Genomic DNA, 10,110 nt, shown 5'->3' on the forward strand with positions numbered 1-10,110 from the left:
ACTGCTATGAAAACTACGAAAGTTAGACATTTAACTTTAAAAAGTACAGCATAACCTTCAAATAATATAAATGGATTAATATTGCCTGAACTAAATGCTAAAAACTCTGTTTTCACGCCACTAACCAGAAGTCTAAGATTCATAAGAAAAAATAAAAATCTTGAATTTATTCCTCAAAAATAGGGGCCAGGCATAATGGCTTCGTACCTGTAATCCCAGCACTTTGGGAGGCTGAGATGGGAGGATCTCGAGGTCGGGAGTTCAAGCCCAACGTATTGAGACCCCATCTCTACAAAAAGTTTTTTAAAAAATTAGCCAGTCTTGGTGGCGTGCACCTGTAATGCAAGCTCACTGGGAGGCTGAGGTGGAGGGATCGCATGAGCCCAGGGGTTGGAGGCTGCAGTGAACTATGATTGTGCCACTGCACTCCAGCCTAGGTGACAGAGAAAGACCAAGAAAAGAAAAGGAAAGGGAAGAAGGAAGAGGGAAAAGGAAAGGGAGGAAGGAAAAAAATGGGTAAATACCTGGAATAGATAGATGTGAAAAAGTCAGTCCTTTAAATTTTCTTCTCTTATCATCATTTACTTAATCCTTCAGTCTTATAATTTGCTATACTGCTTATAAAGTGAAGACATTGTCATGTTTTCTTTTCTTTAGGATAAAACTTATTCATTCAGGGCAGAAGAAAAAGAGAATAAAATTCCATCCTGTCCAACCCTCTGGGAACCAGTGCAGAATACCCCTTCAAATTTATCTTTTATTTCATCCAGGTTTCAATGTCCCCACTTTCACTGAAGTGAAAAGATCAATGTTTTACTGATTCAGTAAAGAACACTGAATATCAAAAAACATTTTTCAAACATACTTTTTTATTCTGACTCTGTACAAGTTAATCTATTTCTCTGTATCTAAGGTTCCAAACCAGTAAAGGGAGTATTTTCCATTTAAATGAGAAATGGGGGATGAATGAAAATGTTTTAATCATTTTAAGAAATGTACTAGAATTTAAAAACAGGAGGTATGATTTCGAAGAACCATGATTTTTTTTTTATAAACCAAGCTTACGAATTCAAATATTTCAAAGATCCCTTAAGGTTGGCAGACTATGGCCTACCTATGGGCCAAATTTGGCCCACTGCCTGTTTTTGCAAGGCCTCTGAGTTAATAGTGGTTTTTACATTTTTTAATGGTTGGGTGGAAAGATCAAATAAGTATAACATTTAGTGATGTAAAAATTATATGAAATTCAAATTTCAGTGTCCACAAATAAAGTTTTATTGGAACACAGTCCACACTTATTCACTGAAGTGTTGTCTATGGCTGCTTTTTGGCAGAATTGGGTAGTTATGACAGAGACCATATGGCACACAAAGTACAAAATATTAATATTTACTATCTAGCCCTTTACAGAATATTTGCTAAACCCTGCCTCAGAAGACCATACTGCTATTCTTTTTTTTTTTTTTTTTGTCTTGTCACCCAAGTTGGAGTGCAATGGCACGATGTCGGCTAACTGCAATCTCTGCCTCCAGGGTTCTAGCAATTCTCCCACCTCAGCCTCCCAAGTAGCTGGGACCACAGGCATGTGCCACCATGCCAGCTAATTTTTTAAAATTTTTTGTAGAGACGAGGTCTCCTTACGTTGATCAGGCTGGTCTACAACTCCTGGGCTCAAGTGATCTTCCCATCTTGGCCTCCCAACGTGCTGATTATAGGCATGGGGACACAGTCTTTTGTTGTTTTTTAAGCTTTGTCTATGACTTCCAAGAACTAAAGATCCAGTGTTGGGATAGGAATATGCTTTCGAAGCTTTGATTGATGGTAAACGGAAGCTAGGCACAGTGGCTCATGCCTGTAATCCTAACACTTGGATAGGCTGAGGCAGAAGGAGTGCTTAGGCCCAGAAGTTTAAGATCAGAATGGGCAACACAGTGAAACCCCATCTCTACAAAAGAAAAAAAAATATGTATTTATTTATTTATTTAAATTTTTTTTGAGATGGAGTTTCACTCTCGTCTCTCAGGCTGGAGTACAATGGCACAATCTCAGCTCACTGCAACCTCCATCTCCTTGGTTCAAGTGATTCTCCTGCCTCAGTCTCCCAAGTAGCTGGGATTACAGACACGCGCCACCACATCCAGCTAATTTTTGTGTTTTTAGTAGAGATGGGGTTTCACCATGTTGGCCAGGTGGGTCTCAAACTCCTGACTGAAGTGACCCACCGCCTCGGCCTCCCAAAGTGCTAGGATTACAGGTGTGAGCCACTGTGCCTGGGCAAAAAAAATTGTTTTTTAATTAGCAGGGGGTCAGGCCGGGTGTGGTGGCTCACGCCTGTAATCCCAGCACTTTGGGAGGCCAAGGCGGGTGGATCACCTGAAGTCAGGAGTTCGAGACCAGCCTAATCAATATGGTGAAACCCCATCTCTACCAAACATACAAAAATTACCCAGGCGTGGTGGTGTGCGCCTGTAGTCCCAGCTACTTGGGAGGCTGAGACAGGAGAATCACTTGGACCTGGGAGGCAGAGGTTGCAGTGAGCTGAGATCACACCACTGCACTCCAGCCTGGGCAACAGAGCAAGACTCTGTCTCAAGAAAAATAAAATAAAAAATAAAAATTAGCAGGGGGTGGTGGTGCATGCCTGTAGTCCTAGTTTCTCAGGAGACTGAAGCAGGAGGATCCCTTGAGCCCAAGAGGTCCAGGCTGCAGTGAGCTATGATTGCATCACTGTATTCCAGCCAGGGTAGCAGAGCAAGACCCTGTCTCTTGAAAAAAAAAAAAAAAAAAAAGTAAATAAGTTATATGTGCCATGCAAATAAAGAGACAGAAAAATAATTCCATAATAAAGCCAGAAGATCTACGTTCTTGTGTAGCTGTGAATTTGCTGTAAAGCTTTTTACAAAGAGAAGCTCCAATAATACTCTGGGCAATACAGACAGTCTCTGACTTAATGATGGTTTAAATTAACAATTTTTCAACTTTATGATGGTGCCAAAGCAGTATGTGCTCAGTACCCTCCTTATGATGGGGTTGCATTCGGATAAACCCTTCGTAAGTTTATCACATGTTGACTAACAATATTTTCAACTTATGACGGGTTTATTCAGACATAACCCTATCGAAAGTGGAGGAGCATCTGTACTTCTGGAATAAATGAGTGACTCCCAAATGAAATTTTAAAAGAACAGGACTCATTTGGATGTAAAAGTTGTTCAACTTTCAATTAAAACCCATTTCATTGCTTTATAATAATAATTTGTAGAACAAAATTAGCATAGATAAATAATTCCTTCTACTTACATAAAGCAAATCATTTATTCTTGGCCCTCCTCTCTTCTAATTCTACATGCTCCCTTGAGCAATTTCATCTGCTCTTACAGCTTCAATTAACACTTACTGGCTACCTCTGAAATCCGAATCACCAATTTTAGCCTGGCTTCTAGACTCTAGATCCTCTCTCAACATCTCCACTTGAATGCTCCAAAGACAATTCAAACTCAACATGAATTCAAAATGGAAACAATTATCTTCCTCCAATGTTAAAAAATAAAACAAGACCCTTCATCCAAACAGTTTTCCAAGCTAAAAAACTAAGTCATTTACTTTTCTGTTCCTCTTTTGAGCCAATTGATTTTAAAGCCCTGTCAAATTCTACACCTTCACTATCTATCCTCTCCTCTCCATCCCTATTACTATTTTCCTACTCCAGGCCCCTTATCCTCCCTTATCTGGACTATTTCAATAGCAACAGCCTCCTAACTTATCTCCCTACCTTTTGTCTCTCTTCATCCAGTTCAGCCTCCAAACCATTTTCAGCTTATCTTTCCTAACCACCTATATCTAAAATCCTTCACTGGCTCTCCATTGTCTTTAGAATCAAGTCCAAAGTCCTTAGCACAATACTCTGGCTCTTCACGACGTAGCACCAGAAGACTTTTTTCCCTCTTTTTCTGAATCATAACTTTTTTTTTTTAAAGACAGAGTCTCACTCTGTTGCCAGGCTGGAGTGCAGGTGCACGATCTCAGCTCACCGCAACCTCTGACTCCCTGGTTCAAATGATTCTCCTGCCTCAGCCTCCCAAGTAGCTGGGATTACAGGCACACGCCACCACACCCGTATAATTTTTGTATTTTAGTAGAGACGGGGTTTCACCATGTTGACCAGGATGCTCCCGATCTCCTGACTTCTTGATCCACCTGCCTTGGCCTCCCAGAGTGCTGGGATTACAGGCATGAGCCACCACGCCTGGCCCTAAATCTTAACTTTTTACTTACCTAAGTCTGTAATGTTATCTTATATCTTGTACTTGAAAGAATTAAAAGTACCTTTAACACCATATTTTTTAGTGAAACATTCTGCCAAACTGAACTAATTACTCATTTCATTGTTCCAAATGAAGGGAAGTGAAATACCACATTACCTAGCAATTTTAGTGATCCTAATGCAATCAGCAAGGAAGCTTTGCAATTTTATTTTTTCATCTTATTTCCAGGCACCATCTCCTTTAGCCAAACCACCCATTTCTATACACCCTGGCCTTCAGTACAATGGACTACAACACATTCCTCAAACATACCATATACTTGCACACTTATCTCCTGTTTCATTCATATCTCCTGTTTCCTGACCCAATTTCAGCAAACTCCTATTCATCCTTCAAAGCCAAATTTAATATCTTCTCTCTAATCGTCCTCCCTACCACACGCAGAATGATTTTTCCTCATCAGTGGTTAAATTCTATCTATACTTCTTTCTTTTTCTTGCAACTCTTCAAACGTACCTAAATCTATACTTCTTTACAGCTCTTATCATGCTGAAATTGTAGAGACTTATTTACATGTTGGGTTATAAGCTTCTTAAAGATAGGGAAGCATTTTCTCTTCTTGAATCTAATACTTAATTTACAGTCTGAGAACAGATATTTTTAACTTCTTAATGAAAGAAGTTATGAGGTGCTTTTTAATGAAAAATAAGCACATCATATTGTTAAGATAATGCCATAACTGTTGTTACTGAGGGACTGAGAGCTTAGAATCAACCCCATGTCATTCACTGGCAACAATAACAAAAAAAGGGTTCCTACATATAAACTATAATTACATCGTTTTAATTGCAATAAAACTGGTATTGCAATACCAGTTTATTTTTTCCTCTTTCTTTCCTTCTTTTTGAAACAGTTTTTTATAGACCTCTTTTTAAAATACCTATTAGATGTCATTTGTATCTCACTCACAGAATTTGAAACTCAGTATAGTGCAAAGGTTACAATCAGGTCCTTGGAGAATGACTGATTTGAATCCTACTTTTGCTATCTAGGTTGTCTAATCATGGGCAAGTTACTCAACCTCTCTATGCCTCTTAATGAGATAACCATAATAACATCCCTCATGGTGCTGTTGTGAGGATTAAGTAAGCTAATACATGTAAAGAATTTAGAATACCGCCTGGCACAGAATAGGTACCAATGAATGATAGCTGATGTTGTTATTGTTACCATCCGCTTTAAAAACAGCTTTTGTTTTTTCAGTACTTATTTTAGCCCACTTGGTAGAATGGAATCTCCTAGATGACAGGAATTACATACTGCTCTTACATAAATATAATCTTGTGCCTATTGTGTAGTAGGCCCTCAAAAAACAATGTGAATGTAAGGTTTCAGACCTCCAAGATCAAGAAATTGTAAATCACAGAAAAATTTATACATGGAGTACGTTTAAAACTCATGTTTTAAAGTAGCTTCAAAAGACCCATCCTCCACTGAATTGCTGAAACATGTTTAAATAAAACTTCTAAAGCAACACACACAAAAATTACATTCACTAGTAACTTTCACTCTACTACTTCATTTAATTTGATCTTGGTATCCAGTGGTCTAAAATTCTTGCCTATAACTGAAGACTCACTACAGACCATTTAAAAGTAATATAATTTCCAGCTTTAGAAAACTGCTTATTGTCATTAAGAAAAATAAATATTCTTCCTTTATTGCTGCATTTAAAAAACGTACTGCCACATTCAACACACACACACACATTCAACACACACACACACATTCAACACACACACACACACACACACACACACACCCCAACTAATGAAAGACCAAGACACATAATTACTACATTTCCTGGTTTCTGCCTGGCAAACTCAGAACAGGCCTACAAGTATCCCCAGCAAAAGCCTACAGGTTACAAAACTGCCATTTTCTTTTTTATTTCCCATCTCCCCGCTAAAATCCCTCGCACACATATCCACAGTAAAGAACAAAAACATCTATAATTAAAGGCTGTATGAAAAAATATGGCTATATATTAACAATATTTTGGAAGATTTAAATCTTCTTATAAGCAGCCTGTCAATTCACAAAAACAAATGAAAGTCTTGATTTGGAGCAATATTCCCAGCTTACTTTAGCAGGTATCTTAAACTACAACTATTTAGCTAAGACAAAGAAGTAGATTATTTGATTGCTACAGACTTCGTGGTAAATGATTCAGCAACAGTGTATAGATAACACCACTGTGCTATTCTAGAAAATTTCATCAATCATTTAAAAATAGAACACACTCAAACAACGGGGGTCACTTTGTGGGAAAAGCTTAAACAACTTATTTACACAGTAAGCAAGGATCTATCACTTTATCTAAAACACTGCAAAAGAATCACTAGCTTTAGGGTAAACGTTTGTAAAGTGCCTACTATGTACCAGGCAAGTAGTAGTTGCTTCACAGAATATACACGCTCCACACGCACGTTCAAATATCTGACATTTGTAGAATACTGTCACTCATCTGATTTGACCCTGAGAATACCCATAGGCATGAACTTGCCAGTTTCACAGTTACGGAAAGAGAGGCCCAGGAAGTTAATTTGGCCGAGGTATCACATCTGGTTCCGCGGGTTCTGGCCCTAGACTTGAGCCTTTTGACTCATAATCTAATCATCAGCTGCTATACAGCTCTAGTTACTGAAAAGCTCTTAGGTGTTCCACTGTCAGACTTTTAAATTAAAATTCTACTTGACAACTTTCGGTATTGTGCGTATTAGATGCTGTTAAGAATCAAAACACCAAAAAAAGCAAAATATTTTTTGGAAGTGCATCGTCCCAGCATGTCGAAGTTCAAGCTCACTGGCTAATTTTGGAGAAAGCCCGCGTTTCCCCAGGCTGCCGGGCGCTCCCTCCCTCTTCCCCAGCAGAGAGCGGCGCCCAGCCTAGGGGTCCTCAAGCCCCTGAGGTAGCGAGGAGGTCCTCGCTACCTCACGAGGTCAGCCAGGCTCCGCCACAGCCCGTGCGGCCACGAGAGGACGTCCCAAAGCTAGGCCCAACAACCGGTTGCTCCTCCAGGATGGAGGAGGTGCCGAGACAGCGGGGCGCGGAGACACCACCTCCGCCAGCTCGGCTCGCACGGTCCACGGACTACGCCGCGGCGCCACAGCCCCGCACCCGACGCCCAGAAGGGTGATGCCGACAGCCCCGAGAGTCCGAAGCCCCGGCGGCTTGAAACCCCGCGCCGAATCACCCCGACTCTTACCTGTCTGTACCTCAACGTTGTCTCCTGTGGCCAAGCTAGTCTCCCGGGTCTCACTCGGGTCCGCTCCGTCCCGCCCCCGCAGGCCCTGCCGAAGGCCCCGTCCCGGCTGCAGCCCCACCCCCTAGCCCCGCCCTCCCTGGCAAGGCTCAGTTCTTATTGGCTCCTATTCCCACCCCTCACGCTATGCCCGCCTCCGACACCGCCCCGGCCGGCGGTGAGGGGGACCACCACGCCTCAAGTCCGCTGTATGGCCAGAACCTTGCCAGGACCTCGGTCACTGCAGTTCCAGCAGGCGGGCGACCAGTGTCACCGTCGTCCGGCCAAGCCCTCGAGCCAGAGCTCCATCGCCTTCGCCTGCCGTCGCATCGGCCCCACGGCGACGGCCCTACGCTTCATGTGAAGGTTTACTCTTCACAACTACTCAACAAGATAAAGCCTGGCTTAATCAGGGAATCCAAGCACTATTTCCTAGGCTGACCTCAGTGAGCAAACAATTGCACTACGGTGCCAACTTGAAACGTCAAGAGAAGCAAATAACTCTCGCGGCACCTCAGGCTTGGAATCTCAGAACAGGGGTGCCTTGATACTCCCAGTGCGTGAGGTCAGCCCCCACGCCCTGTTGAGACACACATGCCTAAGCGCTCCGCCTGCAACACGCTCTTGCTTAGGTATGTGCATGGTGTTGTGCCTACTGCAAGCTGTAACCCAGTTTCACCGAGGCTGCGGGACAAGGATCAGTTGAGCCTGTTTCCCAGGCACTCGCTAACCACCCTACCCCGCCTCGCCCCGCCCCACCCCACCCCACCCCACCCAGCCAGAGCCTCTTGGGTCTGGTGACCAAACTCTTCCTACATTTGTTCACACAGAGGTACCAAAATAGAAGACTACCAGAAAGAGAGGTGTTTAGTTACGTATCACGGATGACTGTCACAAGCAAACTTAACCCAAACAATAAAGGCAGCATATCCCAAACCGTTGTGAAACTATCACCTGTAGACGGTAAAACAGAAATTACATTCTATGATGGGGGAAAAAAAAGTAATGACATACTTAAAAAAAATCATGTCCCAATGAGGAAATAAATGTGGATATTGTTTGTAGTAAATTTTGCACACTGATCATTATGGGCTTCCCCCACCAAAAAAAAAAAATTCTTATATAATGTATCTATCTATTTATTTATTGAGACAGGGTCTCTTTGTGTCACTCACACTGGAGTGCAGTGGCCCAGTCATAGCTCACTTGAAGTCTTAACTTCCTAGGCTCAAAGAATCGTCCCACCTCGGCCTCCCAAGTAGCTAGTATTATAAGCATGCACCACCACCCCCGGCTAATATTTTTATTTTTATTTTTTTGTAGAGACAGGGTCTCGCTATGTTGCCCAGGCTGGTCTCCAACTCCCGAGCTCAAGCAGTCCTTCTGCCTCAGCCTCCCAAAGTGCTGGGATTACAGACATGAGCCACTGCACCCAGCCCAGAAATGTATTTTTTGACCCCTGCATTCAGGAAGATTATTTGGCAAAATAAGGCAGGTTGAATTCCAAGTATCAGGTATGAAACCAAATTTATAGATTAATAAATGAATTCACATGTATGTATTCTACTGCCCTCTCATGGGTAAGATGGAGATATACATAATGGTAGTTAATGCCCTTTGAAGTCTGAGAATACAGTGTTTAATGTAGCAATTTGTACTATTTTGATGATGAGGAGGCCAAGGTAAAATAAAATCTGGTTCTTTAAAGGGTTCACAAATACTCAACAAACAAAACTTCAACTTCAGAAATCAGGAAGAGATTCTTACACCAGAGCTAGTACAAACATGCCATCAGGGTTACACCTATGCTTATGGCTGCATGTGTAGAATATAGAAACGTGCAGAAATTTGCTTTCAATTTTTTTTCCATTTGAAAGTTCAGGCTGGGCACAGTGGCTCACGCCTGTAATCCCAGTACTTTGGGAGGCCAAGGCACATGGATCGCTTGAGCATAGGAGTTTGAGACCAGCTGGGGTGACATGGTGAAACTGCGTCTCTACAAAAGATTCAAAAAAGTAGCTGGGTGTGGTGGCATGTGCCTGTAGTCCTGGCTACTCGGAAGTCTGAGGTAAGAGGATCACCTGAGCCTGGGAGGCTGAGGCCGCGGTGAACTGTGATTACACCACTGCACTGCACTCCAGCCTGGGTGACAGAGCAAGACCCTGTCTCAAAAAAAAGAAAAAAGTTCATTACTTTTGAAGACATTTCACAAAATTCTATTTTTTACTTGTAGCCACACTATAACTTCATGCTGAGGACAACTAGAGGATAGGAATGAAATCTTATTCTGTATACCTTTGGTGTTTAGAATAGTACCTGATAATTTAGCTATTTGATCAATAATTGTTTATTGAATAAGTTGAATGAAATGTCAGCCCAGCCACTAGATGCCAACACAGTTGTATGTGTGGAAGTACCATCTGCCCATTTGGAATTTCACCTGACCTTGAGTAATAGGCATGCTTCTTAAAAGTTATATGTACATTTTACTTTGGTAAGCAAAATCATTTAAAATGTACCAGTTTAGCTCACTATAATCTT

At 41.8% G+C, this 10,110-nt stretch overlaps 1 protein-coding gene across 10 annotated transcripts in view; it reads right to left on the reverse strand.

The window, feature by feature from the left end:
* Positions 1-7,666, reverse strand: part of DENND2C (DENN domain containing 2C) — an 87,262-nt gene extending 79,596 nt beyond the window's left edge. For 5 of the 10 annotated variants that reach the window (XM_055356226.2, XM_055356205.2, XM_055356219.2 and 2 more), the window contains exon 1: positions 7,534-7,632. The gene's annotated coding sequence lies outside the window, so the exon portion shown is untranslated. Of the gene's footprint in view, positions 1-7,533 lie in introns of all 10 variants that reach the window. The other 5 variants (XM_019020752.4, XM_055356191.2, XM_055356237.2 and 2 more) reach the window with 3 other exon arrangements.
* Positions 7,667-10,110: the final 2,444 nt, after the last annotated feature.

The sequence above is a fragment of the Gorilla gorilla genome, chromosome 1 (genome assembly GCF_029281585.2).
Source record: "Gorilla gorilla gorilla isolate KB3781 chromosome 1, NHGRI_mGorGor1-v2.1_pri, whole genome shotgun sequence".
Taxonomy (NCBI): Eukaryota; Metazoa; Chordata; class Mammalia; order Primates; family Hominidae; genus Gorilla; species Gorilla gorilla.